The sequence below is a fragment of the Panthera pardus genome, unplaced genomic scaffold, assembly GCF_024362965.1.
Source record: "Panthera pardus isolate Hobbes unplaced genomic scaffold, ASM2436296v1 HiC_scaffold_22, whole genome shotgun sequence".
Classification (NCBI taxonomy): domain Eukaryota; kingdom Metazoa; phylum Chordata; class Mammalia; order Carnivora; family Felidae; genus Panthera; species Panthera pardus.
Genome location: NW_026526788.1, coordinates 17,306,275 through 17,331,580, shown reverse-complemented (window position 1 = coordinate 17,331,580; position 25,306 = coordinate 17,306,275). Strand labels below are relative to the sequence as shown.

General features: G+C 43.7%; 1 protein-coding gene and 1 pseudogene across 11 annotated transcripts in view; both read left to right on the top strand.

Annotated features, from left to right (window-relative positions):
- The first annotated feature begins 1,111 nt into the window (after positions 1-1,111).
- LOC109254918 (60S ribosomal protein L27-like) lies at positions 1,112-1,495 on the top strand (annotated as a pseudogene).
- Positions 1,496-10,186: 8,691 nt separating this feature from the next.
- Positions 10,187-25,306, top strand: part of PCDH15 (protocadherin related 15) — a 1,681,879-nt gene continuing 1,666,759 nt past the window's right edge. For 10 of the 11 annotated variants that reach the window (XR_008425054.1, XR_008425055.1, XR_008425056.1 and 7 more), the window contains exon 1: positions 10,189-10,347. The gene's annotated coding sequence lies outside the window, so the exon portion shown is untranslated. Of the gene's footprint in view, positions 10,348-25,306 lie in introns of all 11 variants that reach the window. The other variant, XM_053910273.1, reaches the window with a different exon arrangement.

Sequence of the window (25,306 nt, the reverse complement as noted above, 5' to 3'; positions counted from 1 at the left end):
TTAGAACAAGATAGTTTTATAACTAATTGACTAGATCAATGATTGAATAACCCATTTGATTTTATATAAAGAGATTTTTTTGTGTGTGAGGTGACCACAAAGGACGTGTAGAAATGACTTGTATCCCCCCCCAAAAAAAAAATGACTTGTATCCTCTGTAAAATGTATGCACATTCATTAGCTTAGGAGAAGTGGAATCATTGTCAAAGCTCTCCTCCATCCTTTTCTTTTATCTCTCAAGAACTTACTTGGTCTTTACAGATAACCCTCTTCTCACCAGGGAGATGGTCACTGACAGAAACGTGTGGATGTTCACAGTGAGGGTTCTGATGAAGAAACACCTGGGTCCGTATAGTGCTTTCCTGTTGCCGCTGTGGCAAATTACCACAAACTTAGTGGCTTAGCACAGTTTTTAAAAAATCTTACATCCTGTAGACCGGAACAGTGACATGGGTCTCATTGGGCTGAAATGAAGTTTGGCGGGTGCATTAATTTCTGGGGGATCTCAGGGAGACGCTGTTGCCTCGCCTTTTCCATCTTCTAGAGGCCACACCTCTCCCTGGTGTATGCCCTCATCCCCCACCTTCACAGCCCACAGGGGAAGGTTGGGTTCTTCCCACAGAGTGTCACTCTGACTTCCTGTTCTGAATATACCTTTTCGGGATCACTCTGGTAGTCCGGGACGATCTCCCTATTTCAAGGTCAGCTGATTGCCAACCTTAATTCCACTGACAATTCCCGTTGCCATGCCATCTCCCATATACGTAGCTTCCAGATCTTAGGATGTAGGCATCTTTGCGGGGTGATTATTGTACCCGCTGCAGTCACATCCTGACCTCAGACTAGGACCAGCATCCTGGCTCCAGCTCTGAGAATTTGTCCCCAGGATTATACCTTTTAAAGCGTCAGTTTCCTTACTTTTAATGTGGGGATAACCACCTTAGCTTTGCTTATTTGTTGTCAGGAAGTAATGGGGTAATATAAGTGAAGTGTTTAGTGTAGAACTTAACATACAAGATAGTCAATGAATATTAGTCACACTGTTATTGATAATAAACACAACTAGAGGATGAAGATACAAGAAAAATATCCCTAACTTTCTGCAGTTGAGATGGGCAAGTTCAGGAAGCCTAAGAAGGCGGTCCTGGTCCTGGCCAGATGCCACTCCGGCTGCAGAAAACATCGTGATGAACATTGATAATGGCACCTCAGACCGTCCCTACAGCCATGCTCTGGTGGCTGGAATTAACCACTCTCCCTGCAAGGTGACAGCTGCCCTGGGCCAGAAGAAAATGGCCAAGAGGTCAAAGATCAAGTCTTTTGTGACAGTTTATAACTACAGTCACTTCATGCCCACAAGGTGCTCTGTGTATATCCCCTTGGACAGAACAGAGACTCTGTTCTTAAACACACGGCCTGAGGAGAGGCCAAGGTCAAGTTCAAGGACAGATGCGAGACCATCAAGGACAGATGGTTCCAGAAGCTGCGGTTTTAGACTCTTTTGTTTTGATCATTAAGAATACCAAAAAAAAAAAAAAAGGAAAAGGGAAGGGAATAGAAGAGAAAAAAAAAACAAAAACAAAAACAAAAAAACAAAAACAAAAAAAAACAAGAGAAAAGAAAACAAAAGAAGAGAAAAGAAAGAAAAATATCCTTAAGGATATATACGTTTTTAGCTCTCTCTCCTGAATTTTTATAATTTGCTAATTAGCTACAAATAGTTAGGGTAAAGGTATCTGGGGAATGCTTGAATGTAATTTTGAGGGGTATGTGATGAGCATGTTTTTTGCAGTTTAGTCCCGTAGATACAATGGATAATGATAAAAACACTGGGGTATTTAGCAATATTTCTATTACCGCAGAGCTCAACAGCGTGGATGGGCCCATGGAATGCTAATCACTGTCCGGACAGACCCTGTGGACATTTCAAGGATGCCAACACCACGGTGGCATCTGTCACGGAAACAGATGCTATTTGCACCTGTTTCCTGTGACAGTCACTGAAGATGGCAGAGGAAAAAAAATTCACACAGGCCCGCTCAAACATTCAAAAACATATTTGGCTTGTCAATCCGCTTTTTAAAAATTATTGTAAGAGAGGAGATTTATAGGAAACACAAATTTTAAGCAACCAAGAAATATGGTTTTTTTCTGAATTTACCTGTGAATACATATAATGTGTCTACTGTGTAATCACTTGCTCTCAGTGAATTCTAAAAGACAGTATTTTTAAGCAAAAGGAGAAGGGAAAGGAAATGATAGTTCTTTCACTTTAAAACGTACATTAGAGTTATTGACCAAATTTATCATTTATTGTGTATTTGCAAATCAGTTTCTGTAAGATATGTTTACATAGAATAATATTGTACCTTCCATTTTTAAAGTTCATTTTTTTCCTAATGGCCTTGGTAACTTAGCTCCAACCCCATAGGAAATTTTTTTGTTAATATTTTTAGTTTGTTTGTTTATTTATTTATTTATTTATTTAGAGAGAGGGCGCTCAAGTGGGGGGAGGGGCAGAGAGAGAAGGAGAGAGAGAATCCCAAGCAGGCTCTGCACCATCAACGCAGAGCCCGACACGGGGCCCGAACCCACGAACCGTGACATCACAACCTGAGCTGAGATCAAAAGTCAGATGCTTAACTGACTGAGCCACCCAGGCAGGCCCCCAGCTACCACTTTTTTTTTTTTTTTTTAAATTTTAGGTATTTTTAAGTCAAATCAAAGATAGTTTGCTTCTCAAGCATCTGAGAAAATCCTAAGTTTGATTTTCCCAGGGGTTCTCCCTAAGTGATTTTTATCAGTCCTGGGTACAAGCTAGCCTGCAATAGTAATTTTTTTTTTTAATTTCACCCAGTCCAGCTATTCTATATGTAAAAATAACCAGAGGACACCTTTAATGTTGGGGCATTATGACAATAACAGTTAAGAAAATGGCTGCATATGGAGTAAGAACTTTTTAATTGAGTTAAACATAATTTTATACAATAGCTATGAAGAGGGTATAGCAGATCTTGTTGTGAGGCATTTGTTGATAAATAAATTATTTTCCTTTTAATTTGATGGAGCTCATCGCTACTGAACGAGCTCTCCTAAATGTGCAGTGTATGCCAGAAGGTAACTTTCTTGTAACGTTCTGTCTGCATATTATACATACTGAAAACAGTCTCTACATCTCGTGTTTGATTCAATATCCTTTTAATCATCTTTACGATGGCTATTGCTGTCAATATGATTTGCAAGAATGATTCCTCTTGATTATATTTAGCTCTGGTAATGGCATCTACATCAGTTTGCATAACATTTTGGTTTCTCTAAGAATAGTCTGGGCTTCTCTGGAGATAGTAAATCCATGATGGCTACCCAAACAGAAAATAGCTTACATCTCTAAGCAGGGAAAAAAGAAAGATAACATGTAAGTAAATTCCTGTGGAAGATTTTTTAAATTTCCTATAGCAACCTGTGGTTGCTCACAGATCTATCTTCCCATTTCACTTCTTACCAGAAGAGTCAGACTGTGCTGTTCAGTCTAAAGATGTTCCTGAAAAACATGACATTAATTTGGAGACTAAACACATAGGTTAACATGCAGGCAAAGCTCTGTTTCTTTCTTTCTTTCTCTTTCTTTCTTTCTTTCTTTCTTTCTTTCTTTCTTTCTTTCTTTCTTTCTCTCTCTCTCTCTCTCTCTTTCTTTCTCTTTTAAATTTGCAATGCAAAGTCTCAAACAAATGTAATCCAAACTGACTTTAAAAATATAAACCTATAAGTACAGTTTAATACTTCAATCAAAACTCAGCTGGAACTCTTAATTAGAAAATAGTAAATTGGGGTACCTGGGTGGCTCAGTCAGTTAAGTGTCTGACTTTGGCTCAGGTCACGGTCTCACAGTTTGTGAGATCGAGCCCCGCATCAGGCTCTGTGCTGACAGCTCTGAGCCTGCAGCCTGCTTTGGATTCTGTGTCTCCTTCTCTCTCTGCCCCTCCCCCACTTGTACTGTGTCTCTCTCTCTGTCTCTCAAAAATAAATATATGTTAAAAAAAATTAAAAAAAGAAAATAGCAAATTAATTGTTCCATATTTAATATGAATGGATAAATGTATTCTTCCACTTTTTCCTCCTCCTAGAATTATATATATATATATATATATATATATATATATGACACAATTGAATTATAAAAGACATAAAAGTATATGAAAATACGCTTACCCATTAATTAGAGCCCTCAAGTCTTATATAATCATTTGTATATTCAGATTATCTAGTTTTGAAACAAAATATAAAATTAGTGATTAAAAGAATTACTTTAGAGAGAGCACAAGATTGTCCCATCAAGAATATCTTAGTTCTACTTGGATTTGAAAGTGTTAAAATATGAACCTTATATATGAATGCAGCACAAATATGAGTATAAAAGGATGCTCTATTGGAGGTATAATTTGCTCTATTGGAGGTATAATACAATTCAACACACATAAATAGTAATTATTATTTTTATTTTTTATCAAATTTCCCATTACTTTTTTAAATTTTTTTTTTTCAACGTTTTTTATTTATTTTTGGGACAGAGAGAGACAGAGCATGAACGGGGGAGGGGCAGAGAGAGAGGGAGACACAGAATCGGAAACAGGCTCCAGGCTCCGAGCCATCAGCCCAGAGCCTGACGCGGGGCTCGAACTCACGGACTGCGAGATCGTGACCTGGCTGAAGTCGGACGCTTAACCGACTGCGCCACCCAGGCGCCCCTCCCATTACTTTTTTAAAAAAGTTTTGATTGCTTGAAATTTTCATTACAGTAAAAATGAATACAAATATTTCACTTTATATGCAGAATAATTTATGGTAACTTTAAAAAAGTTAGATGTCTCATTATACAACATACCACTTTGCCCTAATATGTGAAGTTCATTAAACCTTCAAAAAATTTTACCAAGTATGAGATCATTACAATCAATAATAAGTAAAATAAGCCACAACCAAATGTTTTGAAATACAGAGCAAGTTAATTAAGAGGGTAATTTTCAGATTAATATGGAGTAGAGAGGATCTCCTGAATTATCAGCAAAAATCATACATTAAGGAGGTTTCAAAGTTACATGTTAATTTCCCAAGATATGACAGCTATCATTGAGACAAGATACAGTTTAATACAAAGACACACACGTCAAACTTAAAAATTACTATAGTCAAAAGACACAACAGAATTAAAAGGAAACCTATAGAATGGAAGAAAAGTTATGCAAACCACATATCTGCTAAGGGGTGAACCTAGAAAATATAGAGAACTCCTTCAACTCACCATCAACAAAAAAGAAGTAACCTGATTTTAAAATGGGCAAACGACTTGAACAGACATATATCCAATGATCACATACAAATGGCCAATAGATTTATGAAAAGATGCTCAATATCCTTAATCATCAGGGAAACGGAAATCAAAACCACAATGAGATGTCACCTCAGACCCAATAGAAAGGCTATTATCAGTAAAATAGAAAATAATAAGTATTGGATGTGGAGAAATTGGAACACTCGTGCACTGTTGGTGGGAATGTAAAATTGTGCAACCACTGTGGAAAACAGTGTGAAGGTTGCTAAAAAAATTAAAAATAGAATTAGCATATTTATTGGTCTGCTCAGCCTGCCATAACAAAATGCCACAGACTGGGTAGCTTAACAGAAATCTTTCACACAAATCTGGAGGCTCAGAAACCCAAGATCAGGGGGCCAGCTGACTTGCAGATAATTACCTTCTTGCTACATCCTTAAATGGCTTTTCTTCTGTGTTGGTGCAAAGAGATAGAGACTGGGGAGGGCAAGCTGTTTAATGGGTATAGATGTGGTTTTGCAAGATGAAAAAGTTCTGGAGAGCTGCTGCACGATAATGTACATAAACCTAGTGCTAATCAACAATACACTTAAAATGGTTAAGATGATAACTTTTATGCAATGTGTTCTATGTCATAATTAAAAATTAAAAAAAATGATAATTATATAAAGTATTAAGTAAAAATATCTATAAGTAATCAAAGCAAATATTCAGTTACATAATATTCCCCCAAATATTTTCATCTAAATTCCTTGCCATTTTTCCGATAATCTTTTTGAGATTTATTTTTAGCATTTTGATCTGGATCACTAAGTTATAATCTGTAAGAATATTAATACAAAATGTATTTTTAAATGAATGGTTTTTAAGTAGCATTCCTATTTTAAAGTTATAAGTGAGATTTTCCTAGATGTAAGGAAATTTTTTAAGTTAGATTTTTTGTTTTTAAATTTTAACAAAAGGTTGTAATAAATGGAAATTCAGTATCGTTTACTATCAGGCCAATTTAATCTAATTAAGTACTATTAGTATGTAACTCTTCTATGTATCACACCGAGATGTTTTCACTCTTTTAGGAGATAAAGTAAATAAAATGTATTAATAATCTTATAGAAGCGAAAACAATTGTTACTCTCTCCAGTTGTACAGATGTTTCTTTTGACTTGGGGAAGCAGGAGGGGTAAAGGCAGTGAGCGCATGCTTCTGTTAGTGAAGGCAGCTTTGTTCTGAAGACAGGCACATTCGGAGAACGGAGATCTTTGGGGGCATATGCAACAGGAAGTCTGTTTCCTTGAGATTTTGGAAATTGCGTTGACAAATTAGTGCCGGCCCTTCTGTGCCACCCTCTCTAAGGTCTCCCCGTTATCCAGAGTGGGGGCGCAGGTGAATCCGGGTAAGATTCAAATGAAGGAGCAGGAGCCGGGAAGCTCATTGGGATACGGAGTCGGTCTCCTCCGAAGGGAATTGCGAGCCTCCTGCGGTCACGGGGCGCTCTTCCTCCGCGCCAGCCGCTGGGGACCTTAGGGCCTCCCGCGCGGTGGGCGGGGCGCCCCGGCCCCAGTTCTCCCCTCGCCCGGCGCCGCGGGAGGCGCCCTCCGCCCGGGTGTGGCAGCCTCCAGCTGCGCACTCTGGGCACGTGCCCCCAAGGGCCAACCCCGCTCGCCTTTCGCTGCCGGTGGCGTCCGCCCGCTGCGCTCGCTAGGCGCCCCCTGGGAGGACTCGGCTTCCCCGGTGCCGAGGCATGCGCACCCCCCCTCCCCCCGCCCCCCAGCCAGGGAGGATCTCTGCTCACCCGGAGCCGCGGGATGCGCCCCCCTGGAAGGAACCCGCTTCCTCGGTGCCCCGGGATGCGCCCCCCGTGGGAGGACCCCGCTCGCCCAGGCCACAGCCCCTGTGCCCCAGCCTCCGGCCTCGCTCGTCTCTGCCCCGCAGACCGCGTGGAGGCCGCCGCGGGCACCGGGCGCGCAGAGGCCTTGGGCGCTGGGCTCCCCTCGCTCGCAGCGGCGGACGCCGGGCTCCGCGTGGCCAGCGTTTGGTCTCCGGAGGCCGGACGTGCGGGTCGGGCACGGGGTTCCGCTCCGCCAAGGGCGCCCTTCTCCACCCGCCTCGCAGAGGGCGGCGCCGGGTCCGGCCGTGGGGCCTGCGACGATCGGGTTCCCAAAGGGCCCGCGTCTCGCCTCCCTCGTCAGAGCCCACCGGGCACCCCGAGCCTCCGCGCAGGAAGCGGGGTCCCAGCGCCTTCCCCGGCTGCTCGGGGCGCGTCGCCAGAGGCCTGGGCGCGTCGGCATCCCCCGCTGGGTCCCTGTCCTCCCCTCGTTCCGACTGTGCAGCAGGGATGCGACCGGGAGACTCTGGCTCCGGTAGCCTGTTCTGGCCACAAGTGGTGATTCCTCGAGTCTCTGGCCGCTCGGAAAGCCACCCAAATCATGGACGGGTCCATGGGACCATCAGCCTTGCCGGTTCGGGGATGAAGCCCTCCCCCGGCCCCCAAAGCATTTGGGGGGAGCGCTAAGTTTGGAAGACACGGAACCAAAGGGGAATGCAGGATGCAGGTGTCAACAAAACAAACGACTCTGCCGCCGACTTCTTGGGAATTTTCACGGCAAGCCTGTTTATTTACAAAACACGAGTGGCGCTCGGTTACCTACGATTTCCTAAAGCCCTTTCCCCCTCGGCTGCCCTCCCCCCTCCCGACGTGATCTTTCCCGATCTTTCAGGGTTCATTTACTACAAAGAACACACACACAGCCACTGTTGCTAGTTGCCAAAGTTTCTATCCCTCTGTGGAGAGGTCTTTCCGCGCGGTCCGCTCGGACTCTCGGGGCGCTCGGGGTGCAGCCGGACGCGGGGGAAGAGGCTCGCGCGGCGGCCCCGCACGTGTCCCGCCGGGCGCTCCCGGCCGGTAGGAGGCGGCGTCGGGGAGCCGCTGGGGTCTCCCAGCGCCCCCGCGGACCGACCCCACCGCACGCACGCGGGCGCGCGCGCGCGCAGCACGCACACACACGCACGCGCGCGCGCAGCACGCACACCCGCGCCCCCGCGCCCCGCGTGTTTCCCGGACGCGGCCGCTAGAGGGAGGGCAGCCGGGCCGGCGCGAGAGATGGGGCGACCGTGGAGCTGCTCTCGGGTGGGGTGTGCGTCTTCCACACACGGCTTTCAGGGGAAGCCGCCCCGGTGAGGCTGGCAGTGCACGAGCGGCGGAGGGCGCGGGCCTTCCTGGCCCTTCCGGCCCGCGGTTCTCTGGGCTCGGGGCCCCCGTTGCTGTCCCCCGTTCTTCGGTGCGCGGCACCCTGCAGGTGCCCAGGTGCCCGGGACGGAGCCCGGCAGCCCGTGTGCGCAGCGGCTCATTTCTCCTCTTCCTGAAGGGCAGTCTAGGAAGGGGCCGCCGAGACCCGCTTCCCGTGTTCGGAATCTTCTGTCCACCTCGGCTTAATCTTCCGCTATACTCTGAAAAATATGCTTGATGTATCATTGTTCTGGCAAAAAATGGAAAACTAAGTTGGGGACAGAATCAGTTATTTAACACGGGATGAGGCTATAGACTCCTTCCTCCACCCCCCCCCTCCCCCCCCCGCCGCCCGTGATATGTCTGAGTTTGCATTTAATTCTTGACCACCAACCTGGAAACAGTTACCCAAACCTTAGAAACTGCCACTTGGAGTAGCGCATCGCTCTACATCGGCCTCCTTGTGCAGAGGCTCCTAGTGGGTGTGTAAGCCCAGAAATCACCTCGGAAAGAGCGAGGAGAGTTGGGACGCACGGAACAGTTCTACCCGGTCGGACTCTGGATCAGGGAGTCTGCACGTAGGGTTAAGGGGAGATTTGAGATGGTCTCGGTTGCAGTTTCGAGATTGGAAATCTAATCCCGTTCAGCTAACAGGCGTCTCGGTGGATTTCGACGAACTTTGCGAAATGAATCGGGAGGATGACTCAGACCGGAGCGAGAGAGGAGACTGGTTTCGCTGAAGCCCGGGTTCGGAGCGCCTCGGTGACCCAGCGCTGGGCGCGCGCGCGCGCAGAGCGGCCGGGAGCTCCCGGCGCAGCCCCGGCTCGGCTCGATCGGGCCGGCGGAGCGCGGACTCTGACGCGGGGCGCGGGGGCCGGACGCCCCGCAGCGCCGCCGGCGCGCTCCCCGCCCCGGAGACGGCCGCCCCCCCGCGCGCAGCCCCGCTCTCCCCGGAGCTCGCCGGGTGCTGACGGCCGCCCCGGCCCTTCCGTGTGTCCGTCCGCGCGCCGGAGGGGACGCACTTTGTAACAGTTACTTTGCCTGGAGGCAGTCGCGTCTGTGGCCCGGCCCCGCGCACGCCGCCGGGATCTGCGCTGCTTTCCGTGCTCTTTGCGCCCGGCGCGCGGCAGCCTCTCCAGCGGGAGGCGCCTTTGGGATTCGCGCTCGGGGAGGGAAGCGGCGGCGCTCCCCCAGCCCGGAGCTTTTCCGGTGGACCGCGAGACCGCCGCTCACTGGGTGCGCGCGGGGATCGCTCTGGGAGCCGGGAGCGCCCTCGCCCAGATTTTGGAGAGGGCGGGGGTGTTTTCTCAGAGCTGCCGAAGACGTCCTCCCCGCCCGGCACCTGCAACTTGTTTTGGTTTCCTCGCAGTCCTGCGTGTGCGGTTCCAACATCAAAGTTTTCGGTTCCGTACCCGACAAAATCTGAGGGTCCAGCCCCTCCGCCGCCCCCGCGCGGTCGCGGCCAGGCCTCCTCGTCTCGCGGTGAGCTAAGAGCGGGGCGCCCAGTGTGGCGGCGGCGGAGCCGGCGACACGGAGCTGCTGCCGGCGCTCGGGAACCCTCGGCCGGGCCACAGAGCTGGCCGGGCGCGCTCCGCAGGGGCCGGAACCTTCCGGGACGCTGCTGCCTGAACGCTGGATTTTAATCCGCTCCTCTCCCGCGGAAACTCATTGAGAGAAGCGCTTGGCACGGGCGCTCTGCGGGACCCGAGCTCCCGGCGGCTCGGGATCCGGTGCCCGCTGCTGCGGAGGGAGCAGAGGCGAGGGAGCCGGCGGATGCCCCGGGAGCCCGGAGGTAGGCGAGGGGGTGGGATCCGGGTTCCAGCGCTCAGCCGGGTTTCGAGAGGGTGTCGGGCTGCATGCAGCCTAGGCTTCCCCCTCTCCCTCCTTTCCCACCGCGCCCTCCCCGGTTCGGATTCGGGCTCAGGAGCCACCAGAGTCACGGCACCCTCAAGGTGCAGTGCCTTCCACGGCTCCTCGCTTGAATGCCTCGCTGCCTCCTTTTGATGCTGGGGGTATGGGAGCCTCCCTGGGAAGTTGGTAGCTTGCAGATCTTGAAAAGGTCCAACTTGATTTTATTCAGCTTCTTAAAGGATGTGTTTCCTGTGGGCAAGAATTATGGGAAATGAATGTCAGTGTTATAGACAACTGCAATCCAGCTCAGAAATCACCTTCATACCCCCCTCCCCCCAAAAGTTTTCCCCATGCAAGTTTTCTTAATGTCCAGATGTAGTGCATGGAGACCAGGCTGGCGTTATTATGTAAAAACTGGGAAGGGGGCTCTCCTGCTTTCAAAGTGCAAGATGTCAAGGACATTGTAGTTTCCTTTCCTTTTCCTTCCTTCCTCCCTCCCTCCCTCCCTCCCTCCCTTCCTTCCTTCCTTCCTTCCTTCATCCCTTTCCCTATGCTGCCCGTGAGTGTAGAGAGAATAGAACACTTTTACAGTCTGCAGGAATGATGAAATATTACGCCGTTTCCAACCTTGCCTGAAGTTCTTATTTAAATACCTGATCTGTTTTACTTAAAAGAGGTAATTTTGGGGTAAGACCGAAGTAGTATCTTGGGTGCAATTCAGCGTGGTGCGGTTTTGTGTATAGTGTGTGTAATCGATCCCTACAGTTGCATGTTAACTAATGATAGAGATTGCACGAGACGATGCAAAGAGCCCTTGATGTTTTGGCAAACAATATTTTTGGACCGTGGGGAAATTTAAAAGTCAGTATTAAAATTTGTGCATCAAGAATTCGGATGCACAGATGAAACCAGAGAGGTAAGTTAACTTTAAGACGGTGGTTTATTGAAAATCAGAGCCTGGGATTTCATGTCGACGTACGGTAATCGGTGAAATAAATGAAACAGTATTCCCAGCTTGCAATACTCATCTGTAGAAAGACTGTTGTTGCCTTTCCTTTCTGATCTCGTTTGTGGGAAGAGAATGGTGTGGGGTGGGTATATTTACTTCTTCACACATGGATGCTGTATATTCCAGGATGCCCTGTAAATCAGAAAGAGGCAAGGTCCAGGGTCCAGCCTCAGTCCACACCGCCATCTCCCATCTACGAGGTCCGGGGTCCAGCCTCAGTCCACACCGCCATCTCCCATCTACAGGGTCCAGGGTCCAGCCTCAGTCCACACCGCCATCTCCCATCTACAGGGTCCAGGGTCCAGCCTCAGTCCACACAGCCATCTCCCATCTACAGGTTCCGGGGTCCAGCCTCAGTCCACACCGCCATCTCCCATCTACAGGGTCCGGGGTCCAGCCTCAGTCCACACCGCCATCTCCCATCTACAGGGTCCGGGGTCCAGCCTCAGTCCACACCGCCGTCTCCCATCTACAGGTTCTGGGGTCCAGCCTCAGTCCACACCGCCATCTCCCATCTACAGGGTCCAGGGTCCAGCCTCAGTCCACACCGCCATCTCCCATCTACGAGGTCCGGGGTCCAGCCTCAGTCCACACCGCCATCTCCCATCTACAGGGTCCGGGGTCCAGCCTCAGTCCACACCGCCATCTCCCACCTACAAGTTATCCCTGCTATAAGCTGTTCCCGGTAGGGCCTTCTTCTCCTGCTTCTGTACACTTGTAGCTTCCGATGGGAACCTAACCCTCCTCCGTGCATTAGGCTGTCACTCCTGTGTTGTTTCTCACAGGGTGGTGCTGAGTTGGGGTTGCGCTGAATCGGAATGTTCATGCCTAGCAGTAAATGTTGTGCAGGTGTCGGTTACTCGTTACTCAGTAAGCCTCTGTGCTGAGCCAGGTGTGTAGGGGAGAATACGGTGGCAGTGGGGAGATGGTAATACGGAGCTGGGGACAGGGGCTGTACTTGAGTAGAATGGGGCAGTGCAGAGGGGAAGGAATAAAGCTAAATCTGAGGGGTGTGTGTGTGTGTGTGTGTGTGTGTGTGTGTGTGTGATTAGAGGATGGATTATCAGCAAATCAGCCTTCTTGTAGATCTGCACGAGCAGGTTTATGTCAAAGGTCAGACTCCTTGCTTGATCCTTGATAAATGCTTTAAAGAGAATTGGGAATCCCAAGAACGTAAACAGCTCTCCACTGTGGTTACTGGCTTCCAAATAAACTTCACTCTTAGGGTCTAAAACAGTTTTTCTCTAATTTTAGTGCCTAAATGCATGAAAATGGAGATTTATGACCCCAAACACATGAGAAAGTTGTGCAAGAGGATGCAGTTAATTGCATGTTTAACACCATGGGTGATTCCAGTTCTCCTAGTTCAAGAATTAGTTTGTGAAATATACAGGCTTAGTGTTCATGAACTTGCTTTTAGGGAGGGTATCATACCTGCCTGGTAAACTGAAAATTTTTCCTAGTATTTGTCATCTTCTTGAAGTTTCTTTATTTTCCGTGATCAATGCCATTATTGTCACGTCTGTCCTGTTATGAGATGGCTATTCTCAAAGACCAAACTTCTGTCATTTGTAGATTTGAAATTATGGATGGTGGCCCTTGGAGATTCAAACCACTGAGGTGATAGAAATGCTTCAAGATTATTGAGATTTTATGGTTTTAAAAAACTCAGTGTGCTGATCGTTTGGCTCAGTAAACTTTATCTCTTGGTCACTGGAGATGGAGGGAGGACACGTATTAAAATGTTAATCTTTTTATTTCATATATTTACAGATATATTTTTGCTAATAGGGCAAAGTAATTCAGGTAGCTTACATGAAATTAGAAAAAGAGAAAGTAAACTTAAAAATCCCTACAGTCAGTTTTGTCTCCTCTCTCCATTTCCATTAATAAAACCTCACAAAGGTGATGTAACAGCAAAGGAAAGGTTTGGTGAACTACTGAACCCATGAAAAGATTGGCCATTTCTTTCAGATCTTTTTTGCAAGTGGCGTTTCCATGAAATTCTTCATTTTTCCCACTCTTCCCAAACAAAGCAAGCTGGTCATTCTTTGGCATGGTCTTCAACGTGTGTGGCGTTGGTTGGTGTTTTGGTATCAAGGTTCCCATTCCTGTGTTTTATTGTGTTTTCTATACAATGTTGCCCGTGCAGAACATGTTTTCCCATTAATGAGCATTTAGCGCTCTCTCTATGAACCGTTTGCACCGTAAAAGCACAGCATCACATATTGATAAAGGAAGAGGATATTGTGTTTGCTTATTTTCCTTAAAAAATCACTTTCATTCAATTGTGTATGTATGTTGGTTGTCGACTACTTTAAATTATGTGCCTGTTGAAAGTTTTTAAAAATACAGCTTGCATGTTTAATAAAATACGTCCTCTCAAGTGATTCATGGCACAGATTAATATGAATTACATGTTAATTTTTGAGTTGAGTTATATTTTTGTTTTTTGTTGAAACTCCAACAGCCTCTTTAGATATTCGGTTGATGACACCGTAAGAAGTGGGAAACCTGGGAAGGAGATCACAAAATTAGTTTAATCTGAGCAAGACAACCTTAACATAAGAGAGGTATGTGTTGCTTCATATGAGCCCCAAATCACAGATGTTATGATTGGCAGAGGTTGGTAGAAATGAAGTTCCACATGCTGCAGGATTCCAGCCACGTGTTAAAGATTTTTGTAAAATAATGGCATCACTGAGAGCAAAGACAGTTGTTTTCTACGTTAAAAAAAAAAAATGTAGGATTTGACTTAGAAGTTCTGGAAGCTTCTTTTTCTATTACATAGCCCCTCTCCCCATGGGGTGAGAGAGAGAATTGCCCACATGGTGGCGCTATTGTGATGAATAATATTTTACCTAATTCTGCCCTGGAACCGTCTTTAGGTACCAATGGAAACATTGGACTTTTCTCTAGCGATAAATTTTCTGACACTATTTTCCTAGTAATATGCAATTTATTAGGTCTTAGTGCCCGTTGTCGCCAAGGACAGCCTTTTAGAAAAAGATTTCCCAGTCTGTGTCCAAGAAAACCTAGAAGCCATGACTCCTATATTTTCTCCATTGTCCTGTGTGTTCTTACATAAATGACTTCATATCTATAATGGAAGATATTATCTCTTGAAGTGATTTCACAGATACTATATATTTTTTCATCAACTACGATATTCTATATATTCTCATCTCTGTTTTACATTCCTAAAATGAGAATGGCTTGTCTTCTGCATATACCACCTCTGTTTACCTTAAATTCATCTCTGCTAATGTGAAAAAAATCCATTCACAGTCAGTGATGTAATGGACTCCTTAACAAGTCACTTGCATTTTAATAGAGGACCACTAGAAGAAGACAAATCCTAACACATGTTTGCAGGGGGAGTTTTCAGGTCTTTAGACAAAAAATCCCACCAGTTACAGCTTCGCCAACCGCATTCGTGGGCATAGGAGGCCAGCTCTGCCACCTGGTTGGGGTCTGCGGGTATCGGTGATCTCACGTCTGGAGTGCCAGGGCCCATGGAAGACTGAGCATGTGACTGAGTGCATGACTGAGTACTCAGTACATGACTGAGATCTGGACAGGGGAATAGGATGTTACACTCATAACTCCAGGGAACAGGAGATTGAATCCCGGGACCAGGGACACGTTAGAAAGGTAGACTGCACACCAGTGCCTGTCTTTCTTGGTTTGCCATCGGCCAGGTGTGTGAGAGGGGTCACAACTGAAGACACAGCTGTGGAAGAAAAAACAAGTCCAAGGCGCAAGAGAGGTCCCAGCGCCCGGGGCCCAGTCATACGGTCTTTGGAAGGAGAGGGAGGACGTTTGCCTATGTCGTGCATTTCTTTTGCAAGACATTTGAGAAATTGTTTCAGAGGATGACAACTAAACGTTTGATTCCTGGTGAAAAGAAATTCTTTATTTCTTTCTTTCATTCTTAAAACCATAACATATTGTCTTCTAAGAATTACATTTCCTTGGTTCTGTATAGAGCAAAATGGCTGTGGTTGGTCAGCAACACTCTTTAAAATGTCTTACAACTTATGTAAGAACAGTGAGGTTTTTCTGGACTGCATCCTAGGGTGAAACAGAAAAACTGGCTTCCGTTTTAAAGATGAATAAAACATTAGAAATGATTTATGTGACCTTAGATGTTTTCTAACTTTACTACTGTTTTTATTTGTGAATTAGTCCTTAAATCCCCACCTCTTTTCAGTGCTGAATTCTTTCCATGAGTAGGAAGAGGAAGGAATTACAACTGTCAGTTTTGACTTAAGATAATTAACTAAGAATCATGTAAAAAAAAGCTCTCAGAGTTATTTTCTCATATTGTTTTTCTTCTTACATGTTTCAGATACCAATAAACAAATCCTATATATGTAATGTGTTTCAGAAATACATGTATGGGGCACCTGGGTGGCTCAGCCGGTTGAGCATTCGACTTCGGCTCAGGTCACGATCTCACGGCTCATGGGTTCAAGCCCTGCATCGGGCTCTGTGCTGACAGCTCAGAGCCTGGAGCCTGCTTCAGATTCTGTGTCTCCCTCTCTCTCTGCCCCACCCCCGCTCATGCTCGATCTCTCTCTGTCTCTCTCTCTCTCTCTCTCTCAAAAATAAATAAATGTTAAAAAGCTGTAAAAAAGAAATACATATATAGTATATATCATAATATACACATATTAAAATTTTTCTATTGAACTTTTCATTCCAATTGCCATATTTTTCCCTTTTCACGTTGAACTCCTTTCTCCACTACCAAGGACAGACTTTTCTGAGAAATTAAATAATCGATTATTAATTAATCTAATGGTTTGATTCAAGATTCCTTTTTAAGAGTATTTTTAAAAGGATAATTAACAATTAGATAGGTATAAGTTAAAAGTCCATAAGGTTCTGGTTCGTATTTTCCCTCTCAGCTGATGCACAGAGGCCAAATCTATTCAATTATTATTTGTACTGTGCCTTCTGATAGTTTTCAATATATTTAGAAGAGTAAAGATTGTGTTCACCAGTATTGTGATTTAATCCCTTGATGGAACAATGCAATCTAATTACTGTATTTTAAAACAGTTCTTTACTGCTTGAAACGGTATTACTATTTTAAAAATAATTTTGTAACATTAACAAAGTATATATTATTCAGAACAATTTTTGGGTAATGCAGTATGTATTACATTAAGATCTGCATAACAGTTTGTGTTCCTTCACATGGGTTTGTAAATGTTAAACAAAATTTAAAATTATTAAAAAGGTCTTTAAAATATTTTTTAAGTTTACTTATTTTGAAAGAGACAGGACAAGTGGGGAAGGGCAGAGAGAGAGAGAGAGAGAGGGAGGAGAGAGAGAATCCCAAGCAGGTTCCGTGCTGTCATCTCAGAGCCTGACGTGGGGCTTGAACTCATGAAACCTTGAGATCATGACCTGAGCTGAAACCAAGAGTCGGCCTCTCAATCAACTGAGCCACCCAGGTGACCCTAAAAGGGTCTTTTAGATGTGAAATTGTTATAAAGTTGAGTTGATATCATTATTTGCATTATATTTTATACGGTTTAAAGTGCTATAGATGCTGAATCCTGAAAAATTAATACAATTGAAAAAATAACTTATTATCATACTACGACTAACTTATATATTAGCTGTGACTTTACAATAAACCTGAGATGTAATACTCCATTTTTTTCAGGTGTTATACTGTTTCATCTAAGAAATATGATGCTGGCTCCTTGAGCATATTATGGTAAACTTTTAGGACACAAGTAATTATATTCTTCTTGATCACTGTGTGACAATGTGAGGGAATATAATTTGCTTCTATATTTTAGTATCTGGAGGTATAAAGATAATACCCTGTGCAGATATGTACAACACACACACACACACACACACACACACACACACACACACACACACACAATTTCTAAAGAATGCCCACAGTCACCAAACTTCCCAGGTACTCACAATCTAAAACATATCGTGTGTACTTAGCTCGAGAAATTGGTTTTCTGTTGGCATTTAGAACCCATCTGGCCACGACATCCTGATGATATTTGGCATGTATGAAGGAATTACAAATTCACTTGTAAACATTCTGTTTCCAAAAATAGCAGATTAAATTTGGTAAAAACGCAGTGAGTCTGCATTAATTGTGAGCATATTCTTAGGAAGGAGCATATTAATTAGCAAAAATGGTGGAGGGGAGGAGAGCAGTAACACTTTGACTCATCTTTCTAGTGGGGAAAAAATGACTGTATGCTTAGGAATACATCCGATGAAAGAATAATTGCGCTAGGCAGACATTTAACAAATTAATAAAAAGTTGGCCAATGAGGACTTACGAGCTTTAAACTGATTAAAAATTATGGCATTCCAGTATTTGTAAAATAAATATTATGTATAACTTCTACATTAAATACTATTCTTCTAGAAAGCTATATTCTTCTGCATGATGAGTAGTCAAAAAAGCATTTTAGAAATTAAAAAAATATGTAATATCTTTATCTTCATAAGATAACTATGCTTAGACTAAAAAAAATAATACAGATTAGCAAAAATAATGAATTATGTAGCAGTTTATTTTGTGCCTGTTGTTATTTCAAGAACTTTACATTTACTAACTCCTTTAAGGCTTCTGACTTCATAATCTTATTGTTTTCCCAATTTATTAATGAGAAAATGCATGCTCAGGAAAGTGAAGACCTTTGACCAAAGACACCCAAGAAGAGAGAGAATTTGAATCAAGACCCCAGGTTCTATGTTCTTGAATCCTGTGCTCTGAGGGCTCTTGACGGTTTCCCACATATGGCCAGCCACAGTTTTACTGCTTCTGGTGGACTTTGCTAAGTTCACATCTAGCAGATTGTGACTGCTCACTGGCAGCAGCAGCTTTCCTTCGAAAATTTTCTATTTGGATACATTTTACACTTCTTATGTTAACAAACGAGAAAATGCTGCCCTTACTTACAAGTCTGTGTTTTGTGTTTTTCGAAGTTAACATTGTATGACTACTTTTTTTTTTTTTCCTTCATGTGCTTTATGAAGGAAATTCTTATTTTCAGCATTTAAGGAACATGGGATGTTGGGTTCAATATCACCATATGTGGGCGCCTTGTTTGTAAGGTAGAAACAGCTTTTTCTGAAAAGAAAGTTTTACCTGCATCGTGTTAACAGAGTATGTTTAAGATCCTTTATTGTTTTCCTGTATTTAATTTTTACCTTAATTCCAAACTCTGTTGAGCTCCTGTTTTGCGAAGTGCACTACAAGGTCTTTTTCCTCATTCTGCAGTCATCACGTTAATCATGTTCTTTTTATGTGGGTTCATCCAGCTGGGGCTACTGGAGGGCGAACATCGTTCAGCACACCAGGGGCCCCGGGGGGATCATCTCCCCCGGACCTTTTCTCGGTCAGTACAAACAACAGTGGTTAATGGTAGAAGGTTGGTAGCTGGGCTCCTGGGCTCTGATGTTTAGTTGCTCTTGAAACTGGACATTTTTTCTTAAAACTTTTATGCCAGTTTCCTCAGTGCTAAGACCTCATGAGTATTGCAAGACTTTAATGAGATGATTCAAGAAACACGTTTATGGCCATGCTTGACACACAGCTCGGGCTGCTGAAAGGCAAACATGTAGAACTAGTGTTTGGGAGGAAACAGTAGAAAAGTATATCAGATATGCATCAGTGTATATATATATAGTTTATGTGTATACAGATACTGTCTTCTAGAATAAAAATGATTGTCATGATCCTGAAAGGGAAAACATGTATTTTTATATATTTAAGTGAAAGGACAGTCACAGTTTACTTGTTTTTGCTATTTGGACACTCTTAGGAAAATTACATTTTCCAGCTTTAGGAGAATAGATTCCCAGACAAAAAGCTACAAATAACACCTGACCTAATTCTTGTGAAAGATCCCTGAAAAAGTTTTACCTAAGAGAATTTTCAGAGTGAATGACTAATTTGGTTTTAAATGACACAACAAAACAAAACAGATTAACGGCAGGTTTGTCGGCATTCAACGTCTCTTTCGGCACCTACAATTAAAAATAAATAAATAAAAAGCAATTCAATTAAAAAAGCAACCTGGCTTTCTCCTGGAATTGTATTTATTCTGTATTATTACACTTGTTGAAAATGATCTGAAATGAAAGCACAGTTATTAGAAATAATTGTATTTTTTTTTATTAAGACTCTACATTCTATCCTGATTTCATTAGGGTTACCCGCCTTTCTTTCTTCATTTGTTTTTCGGAACAAAACCGTGGCCTTCAGGCTCTTTTTACTACTCCGTAGCATCGATTAAAAGTTAGAATAGAATTAACTTAAAAGTTTAGAAGGAAAACAACGTCTTAGAATTGTGTTCAGTTCTAAAAGCTGATTACTCAGAGAGAGAGAGAGTTGTGTCTCAGGTGAAGTCTTCGGCCTTAGATCTGTGGCCAAAGTGTCCTGCTCACTTCACTCCGAACGGAAGGGTGTAATGCACTTGGTGCTTTCCCAATTTAAATGGTCATTATCAGATACCTAGGAGGATAAGAATTAAAAGAGAGCACCGGAGAAGTTCTTGGACAACTTCACTCTAAAACAATATGGGATCAGTACGGTTTCTGTGAACGTTCGCGCAGTCATTGTTGGAAAGGGCTCGTAAGTGCGGGGGGTTGCCTGCCTGGAACTCTCTGATTGTGCCGGCGAGGCGTGTGATGATGTGATTCTGCTGACACTCCTTGATCTACCGAATAGCAGTTTGCTTTTTTTGTATTTCTCAACAGCAAAAGTCTGGGCACGTTATTGGGCTCTCGTGAACGCATTGCCTGTTACATTAGAGTCTTTCATTGCTTCCAGCAGTTGGAGTGATTACACCTTTTGACTGGAGAAGTATTAGTAACGCGAGTCTTCTTAGTCTAAGTCTCTGCACGGGGGTCTCCTCTCGATCTAGAACTCGCAGCTAAAGTCTGTCCGCTCTCCGTCACATTCAGTGTATGATAGGACACGGGGACAAATACGTAAAGATAAGAAACACCCCTGTTTGGGAAGGAAGAGGATGGGAGTGCATCTCAGACAGTGATCTCTGTGGGACGTATTTCATCTCACTGCTGCTTGCAGACTGGGGCTCGTTCCCAAGGTCATCTCTTCCTTGTCACCCCTCCCCAGTGCGGGCATCAGCTGTCGTATGGTACTGCTGTTCTGTATTCTCACCTGTGCTTTCTGGCAGGAGACCTTTACCAGGTGGGGCTCTACGTCCTGGGCTGCCTCAGTCCGCTGTGTCCTCAGTCAGCATCTCACTGCCGGGGCTCCTGGGGTGCCTTCCCAGGCTCCAGCAACCTCTTTCTTGCCGCTCACCGGCTGACGCCGAGGTGGGGTTTCGCTGGGACACCCTGGGCTCCTCAGTGAAAACTTCTGTATCCCTCAGGATGCTCTTTTCTCTCCGCCCGCTCCCGAATTGCAGAATAGTACATCCCGATAATGAAATCTCGAAAACTACAGAAGGGAAAAGACGTCATCAATTCTACCACCGAAGGATGTCCTTGCTAATTTCTAGTGGCCTGGGGTTCCTTGTCAGCCTCATTTTTCCTTTAAATAGAATAGACTGCTCTTGTCATTTGTACGTTTACTCCGAACATTTTTATGGCAACAGTTTCCTGTCACATGGTGGTTTCACCAACATTATGTGGTTCCGTCATCCAGGGTCACAACCCCGGAATCAGGCTGAGTTAGACCCGGTGATGTGGTTTATCGTTACTGTTCAAAGCTTTTTAAAAGTTGACTTTACTGTCAATGCTTGCACATTGAGGATGTTTGGAATTTTCTTCTTTTGAAAGGATGGGAGATTCAGAAAGAGTAGGACACCTTTGCTGCAGGGAGGGAAGCCCTCCCTTGTGGCATGCTGGCTCCATATGTTACATCTGTCACCACCCACCTTCGTCCGCACTAACCCCCTTCACGGCACGTTCATTTTGCAGCACTATAAAGATTGCTTCTAGAACAATCTCACATGTCTCTGTGCGTATCCTCAAATATGTTCTTCTGTATTTCCAGGGGTAGAAAATTATTGGCTTGAAGGATATACGAAGAAAGGAAGCAGTTTGCACTTTCACTTAGCAACATATTTTCCAGGTTTTTTTGCTGTTTCACATTGTCCTTTTAGGGGGGAGATTGACTTTAAATATATGATAATTAGGGGGCCCCTGGGGGGTTAGTGGGTTAAGCATCCGACTTCAGCTCAGGTCATGATCTCACTGGTTCCTGGGTTTGAGCTCAGAGCCTGGAGCCTGTTTTGAATTCTGTGTCTCTGTCTCTCTCTGCCCCGCCCCCACTCACCCTCCATCTCTCTCACTCTCAAAAATAAACGCTAAAAGATTAAAAAACAAATATATGACAATTTTTTATTTATATACCTCTATTTTTGAAATGATTTCATGCAGTTTTGAAGTTTTCCTAATGATTGATTTGTTATTGCTTATTGTTCTTTTTCACAATTTTACGCCTTTAACTTTTGATGGTATATTTGAATGCATTTATTGCTTAGAGTTTTATGTCTGATCTATCAATATTTCCATTACTTTTGCCTTTTCATGATTTGCCTAAAGAGCTTTTTTACTGTTTTAATTATTTGAATGTTCAAATTTATGTCTTTTATTTTTAAGTTTTGTTTTATGTTCATTATAGCCTGAGTTAATCGTAATATATTTATAGATATCTGATCTTTGAGTAATTTTCCAAATAATTGACCAATTAGCTAATGACTATTTGTCGAACAGTTCAAATTATATTATGCTCCATTTTAATGTGAAGGCTTCCCATAAAAGGGAAATTATTTCATGTTGTTTTAAAAGACATACCCTGTAAAAAAATTTTTTTTAAAAAAAGGGGCACCTGGGTGGCTCACTCGGTTGAACGTTTGACTTCAGCTCAGGTCACGATCTCATGGTTTGTGGGTTCGAGCTCCACATCGGGCTCTGTGCCGACAGCTTAGAGCCTGGAGCCTGCTTCCCTTTCTGTGCCTCTTTCTCTCTCTGCCCCTCCCCTACTTGTGCTCTTTCTCTGTCTCTCAAAAATAAATAAATGTAAAAAAAAATAAAAGGCATACTCTGCTTTTATTTGTATAAGACATCTTGTGTATTTTAATCAGATATTATTAATTGGACATTATGTCATCCTACCAAGAAAGCCTTGATTGTCATAGTCTCTTGGTATGACTCATATAGTGCTGCTTATTAAGTCAAACTTGACAAAAAGCTATAGAATTCCCTAGGGATGATTATTACAAACAAATTAAGCACTTTGGCTCATGTAAACGTGATGGTTTGGGGTTGATCATACAGGAACAGTGACCAAACCACTTTTAGCAAAATAGATATTAGCAAACTTTTAACATCAGCAGAAAATATTATTCCTTTAAAGGTCATTCAAATTCATATCCTAGTAATGGCTATTGAAAGTTGTGTTCAAATTTTATGTGGAAATCACCTTCAGAAGAGAGGGTATTGTGAGTTACTTTACTGTAGGTCATTTCTGTTACAGAAGATGTATGAGAACAGAACTATCTAACAAAAATATCTCCACGCCTTGCTTTATCACCCATGCATTTCAAACACTGGGACAAATTCCTTCTCCTCAAGCATCCAGGTAGCTCCTGGGTGTTCTTTCCCGTAAGATAGACCTTTTTATGTTTCTCCGTGAAACCGAATGAACTGCTATAAAATTAATGAGTGTGTTTGAATTCATTACGATCCCTGCAAAGATGGGCTCCTTCTGTCTGCTGGTCTCTATTCCAAGATGAGTTTAGGAAATCATACATCCCTGTTTTAGGTAATATCTACTCAGAGATAAGTTTACTATACACTTCTTGACTGTTAAATAATACGCCTTCGGCATTTCAAATTAAAATAAAACTTCAACGGTAAAAAAGTTTTAAAATTACTTTTCTTTTTTCTTTTTGTTCTATTTTCCTATTGGAATAGAAATACGTAGCATGACTTGGTTACTTACCGCTTATATCAGTAACGGGCGGGAAATACATTTAATGATTGAAACCTGCGTTAACATTTGCCTTTTGAGTAACGCGTGTTTTTTCCATTCATCTTGGAGCTACTTGAGTAGGACTTTCTAGAGGATCGGGAAGAAGAATATAATTTTAGGGACTAAGAATAAGAAGTTTTGCAGACTCTTCGACACGTAGTTTGGAGACCACCTGCACGTTCAGGAGAGCAGAAGGAGAACGAGAGATCCTTGTCAGAGTTATCACAAGTGATCATCCTCTGTGCACGCCGTGGGCTACAGTGTGCTTTCCGCCAAATCCTGTGGGCAAACGGGTGGGATGGGCTTGTTTGGCAGAGAGCATACCTGTTTGGAGGTTGAACTGTTGGCTCGCATATTATAAGATGAGGCACATATTCCAAAGCATAGAAGTAGTGTATATCCCAATTCTGCTTTTTGTTGGTGCTGCCTCTGTGGTGCCCACAAAATCTGGTGAGAAGGTTCATGGGAACCCTGGGTGGTACGGTGGCGGCCAGAGAAAGGCTGGAGGCCACCGACTCCCTTCAGAGGATGCAGACCATTGAGCCCTGAATTGTCTTCACCCGCAGCTCAGGTTAGAGGGGAAGGGGAAGGCAGCTGGGCCACATGAGGCAGAACTTGTCACGGCTTAGACAAGACCTGTGGGGGAGCCAGGAAAATTCTGGGGAATGTTGTCAGTGTGGGAGAATCTCGGCTTTCCCTCCGGAGAGAAACTACTGTGATGCGATAGCATGAGGGCATCGTCCCATAGCTTGTTTACAAATGCAACTTAGGTGGTGGTTTTAAAGTGTAAAGTGTGAATACTTGAATTCTGTGAAATCATACGGGAACCATGCAGATTGATTAAAAGTGATGCTCAAAGAGTTAAGGTGAATTTCTGTAGGTTATAGAGACATGGACTGGCAGAGCTCGGATGAGACACCAAGATTTCTGACTTTGATTTTAATATTTTGCCATTGGCACAAGTCTGCCATTTTGTACTAGAAGCTGAGACACATAAGTTTGGCTGGTTTGATAGATTTTCAGAAACGCGACAAAGTCGTTTGTGTATGTCATTCGCCTTAAGTTAAACTCCGTGTTTTGAAAGTTTTGGGTTAGCACAGAGGTTCAGTATCCCAGGGGGTGATGAGAACCTTTTTTAGAATATCTGATTTTCTTCTAATAGTATCATACACAACTGATTAAACAATATAACGTTACATGCAATAGTACCCTCAAATTCTTGTTTTGGGGAATGCATTCTTTTGGACATCCTGTATTTAACTCTAATTTCCAGGAATCGCTTTGGCATGATAGAAACTTTTTAAAAATCTGAATTAAGATGTTTGTACTCATGCTCAGCCGCGTCTTCTGTTATCTGTCTAATCTTGCATTAGCCTTTTACAATTTCTGACTTCCAGTTGCAAATTCAAAAAATGCAAAGACATTTAAATCACCTAAAATATTTCCTCCACCACTGGCATTCCTTGATTCTACAAATGTGCATTCTATTATTCATGAATATCTTCTCTTCTGGTAACTTGCATGAAGTTCTTAGGAATAATTTCACTTCTTTCTCCATAGTAGATTTGTGTACATCAGACAAACACCCAAGTGCTCCATTTAGATGTCGTAATGATGGAATTCTGGCAAACTATTTAGCATGTGGGTTGTTGTTACCCCAAAACACTCTTTGATGTTGTGCGAGGCTCACTCTGGGGGCATGATTGAGTCGTCACTGAGCGCTGTCAAAAGAAATGTCTAATCACACCATTCAGGAGGTTGACTGCTGGATTCTGAGCAGGGCCTTTTATGCTTTTAAGGAAATACAACAGAAAAGCCTCAGCCCTTCATTTCAGTAGCTCTCGGATTGGAAGTGGCTTGCCATATTTAATGAGAGCCTCA